Here is a 4,442-nt window from a genome sequence, read left to right as displayed (position 1 = left end):
GAAAGGAAATTTATAGATTTGTAGACGGAAATGGAGGAAGAAGTGAAAGTCAGTAGGTGAATTGACAGGCTTTTGGAATGGGTTGCCTTCGAATGTGGTGGATGCAGTTAATTCAAGGGAGTTTAATGGAATGCTTAATAAATATTTGAATGATAAGGGATGATTTTGAGGTGTTTTTTAAGGGTTTAGTTTAATTTAGTGGCTAGGATAGTCTAATTGGATCAAAAGGTCCCTTGCTGTCATTTAATGTTATGTTATGATAAAATTCTAGTGGCCATTTATGAAGAAGGTTTGGACGTGGTAGTAAGTTCAGAAAATGAAGTTAATGGAGATATCATGTGAAAGGACAACAGCTGGAGCAAATGAGTCAGTTTAGGTACTTAGGAAGTATACTTACATAGGATGGCAAGTGCACAAAGGCGTTCAGTGCAATGGTTACAATGACTAAAATGACAGTGAAAAAAGGCGCTGCTTACTAGATGAGGAATAGAGAGTTGATGAAAAGGTTCGTCAAGACTCTAAGTTGTATCGAGGGAAAAGATATAGACACTGATAATAGAACACATTAAAATATTAGAAAGATTTAGTGAGGAATTGGAAAACACACATATATATATCAGCTGGACTGACCACATTAGGTGCTCGAGATGGTGGAAGAAGATCAAATTTTGTTGAGAAAAATCCAGAAAGGGTAAGACATATGGATACAATACATTATTCTAGGAGATAGTTGGATGAAAGAAGGATGTAAGGGAAACATGTTAGGGATAGGAAGAGAAAAGTACTGCTGGATGACCTGAGAGAGATAGGGTATCGGAAGAGAAAAGTACTGCTGGATGACCTGAGAGAGATAGGGTATCGGAAGAGAAAAGTACTGCTGGATGATCTGAGAGAGATAGGGTATCGGAAGAGAAAAGTACTGCTGGATAACCTGAGAGAGATAGGGTATCGGAAGAGAAAAGTACTGCTGGATGATCTGAGAGAGAGATGGGGTATCGGAAGAGAAAAGTACTGCTGGATGACCTGAGAGAGATAGGGTATCGGAAGAGAAAAGTACTGCTGGATGATCTGGAGAGAGATAGGGTATCGGAAGAGAAAAGTACTGCTGGATGACCTCAGAGAGATAGGGTATTGCATGGTGAAAGCTGAGAATAGAGAGGGTTGGAAGAGGAGATAATAGTTTATGAACTTACCCTTGTGAATTTAAGATACATAGAGGCAAAAAACAATAATAATAATAAAAAGTTACATGAGTTATGTTCAACAACACCGTTTGTGCCACATATACAAATTGATTGTCACGGGATCAAACCATTGTTATAATTAAAACTGAGAGATAGGAATATTGTCGTTCGAACCGATTTTCTTGAACAGCCGAAGATTCAACATTGTAAAATAAGTAACGAAATAAGATAAGTTAGTTCAATTAGTTATATATATGAAACTAACCTCCAGAGAGGTAATTTTACTTTCTCAGCTTATCATAAAATCTCCAGTTCTACAATTTTGTACTTGTATCTGAGCGGCGGTCATTCTCTACTCGTTATTTCTAAACGAAATTCAAAATCTCAATGATTAAACATAATATCGTCATTTGGCCAATGAGTCTTAGTGGGTAAAAAAACAGAAGAAAAAAAAGGGATTGCTGACTGTTGTGATTAACTAAATATGATAGTTGGATAATAGTAAAAACACATATATACAATTTTCAGAAAAGTCTTTGTGTATTTTAAATTAAAATTACTAACACTACTACACCAGTAAAATATTGTAATTCCTTGACTAATTGGATGACATTGAATTCACATTTATTTCCCCACTCTTCAGTTGTACACCTTTATCAAGGGGTTGCAGTACGGTAATACACACGGAACAACTGGCAATAAACTTGCGCGTTTAATAGACCTTATACGTGAATTAGAACGTTATAGTTAAAGTTCATAAGTCTCCATGTTTATTTCTGTACTTCAGTTCGCACTACAACCATTACAAACTGGGGGAAAAAAAGTAAAGTTGAAACAACAACTATGAATTTAAGTCCATATATAAATCCGTAAAGTATTGTTTTACAAAACCTACCTTTGCTAGAGTGCTTATTTCTGTATGTGGTGTGGTAATATCTTCACCAAAGAATATTTTGGTTTTGGCTTTTTTTAACTGAAACGATCAAACACATAATATATAATTACAAAATACCCGTGAAGATACGTGTTTTGATTTTATTTAATTTGAAAGTTAAGATGGTATGTTTGACAGAAGCTACAACAGCTACGTATTTTGGTTTATTTAATTTGAAAGTAACATGACAAGTTTGAAAGAAGCTATAACAGTTACGTGTTTTGATTTTAATTAATTTGAAAGTTAAGATGGCAAGGGTAGAAGAAATTATAACAGTTCCTTGTTTTCATTTTATTTCATTTGAGAGTTAAAAATCCATGTTTGGAACAAGTTAATAGTTACGTGCTTTGGATTTTGATTGTATTTCTAAAGAGAGTTACAAGTCCATCTCTGAAACAAGTTAATAGTTACGTATTTTGGTTGAGGATTTTATTTCATTTGAGAGTTACAAATTCTTGTCTGGAACGAGTTAATAGTTATGTGTTTTGGTTGAAAATTTTATTCGATCTGAGAGTTAGATTTTAAACAAGCATATTCACTTCAAAGAATGTGCATTATAGAACAAAAACTATAACAACTATTGTATACAAGTGTAAAAATAAATTAAATATAAGATTAGGAAGTAGGAATGAGACACCAAAAACTAAGGAAACAAGGTAGAAATGGGCGGGCTAACATTACAACATTTGGTGGTTTTTGATACCGTGCAACCTGAAAGTGGGTTTGGCCATCCTTCTGGTTTTGTTTCTTTGAAATACACATTTTAAAAAATCGCACTGTTTCAAGTACAACATTAGATCTCAATAGGTCACACTTAGTTTGAAAACAATTCAAAGTAAATTATACAACTCATCGTTCTTGTTTTAAGCCCAGAGTGCTCGAGGAAAGCCGTGTCAGACTTCGGCAGTGGTTGCGTTCGTTCTCACGTAGGAGAGTCATGTTTTAGGCACCACTGCTATAATAGAATTGCTTTGTCCAAAACAGAACCCTCGAGTTAGATGTACAGAACTGAAAACTTCGCTTTCAAAGGTTAGATCCTAATTTGAATCTAGATCTAGAAATTCTATGTAATCCATGTTTTTTTTGTTTTTTTTTTAATCTAGCTGATACAGCTGCAGGCTGATCACGTAGCGCGTGCGCATAAGCAGTCGTGAATCAGTACGTGATATGAGGGTGAGTTGTTACTTGGCAACTCACAAAGCATGCTCATAATCATATTACATGGCTACTAGTGTTGCAAAATGTTTATTGTTATTACGTTTTGTTACAAAGGTTATAAGCAAAACTAAGAAAAATGCTTTTAGCAAAAGTAGCGTAATTCGATCATGTGCATTTCGACGTACATAAGATAAAGGCAGGAGAAAGCTATGCCTTTCCAACAATGTTAGTCAGTCAGTCAGACTGACAAATCTGTGGTTTTGTGAAATTTTGTTTTTACTCTACCGACTTTCTCAAGTGCTTTGGTGGCTTGTTACTCTGCAGTTGGTTTGTTTACTACTCAACAGTGTGTGTAAAGTGCTTATAAAATTTTGTTTACATGCTGTTTGCACTGTGTTTGAATTGAAATTTTAATTTATATTGCATATATTGCACATCTGGCCCATTCCTACAATAAGTACCACCGTACTTATGATAAGGTCCTGTTTTTCAACTAGTTTTTCTTTATATCAGTTTCTTATTATTTATATTTTTGACTTGATTTCGAGTGCAAACGTATTATAGAAAAAATACACACACACACACACACACACACAAATTATTATTGTAACACTTGAGTAGTTTTATAACCCAAGGTATGCTATTATTTTGCAAGTATAATTTACTGATTACGGTTATGGAAAAAGCATTATTAATTTTGTGTTCTGCAGCAAGAGTTCTGTACAACTACATGTGGTATTATAACACGCAGGTATAAGATAATGATGTGTGTGTGTACAGTAGAAAATTATGTACAACTCATAATATAGCTCAGTAATACATAATGTGTCCGTACGCATCTTGAGTTCGACAGTGTTATATTGTACAACGTAGCGTGCTAACACGTATCTTTAGTTTGATAATGTGTTGAACATGGCGTTCTAGCACGTATCTTTAGTCTGATAATGTGTTGTACAGTAGAACATAGCGTTCTAGCACGTATCTTTAGTCTGATAATATGTTATACAGTAGAACATAGCGTTCTAGCACGTATCTTTAGTCTGATAATATGTTATACAGCAGAACATGGCGTTCTAGCACGTATCTTTAGTCTGATAATGTGTTGTACAGTAGAAAATAGCATGCTAGCACGTATCTTTAGTCTGATAATGTGTTGTACAGTAGAG

The sequence above is a fragment of the Limulus polyphemus genome, unplaced genomic scaffold (genome assembly GCF_000517525.1).
Source record: "Limulus polyphemus unplaced genomic scaffold, Limulus_polyphemus-2.1.2 Scaffold99, whole genome shotgun sequence".
Taxonomy (NCBI): domain Eukaryota; kingdom Metazoa; phylum Arthropoda; class Merostomata; order Xiphosura; family Limulidae; genus Limulus; species Limulus polyphemus.
The sequence above is the reverse complement of the archived record's forward strand: the minus strand, read 5'-3'. Positions refer to the sequence as shown.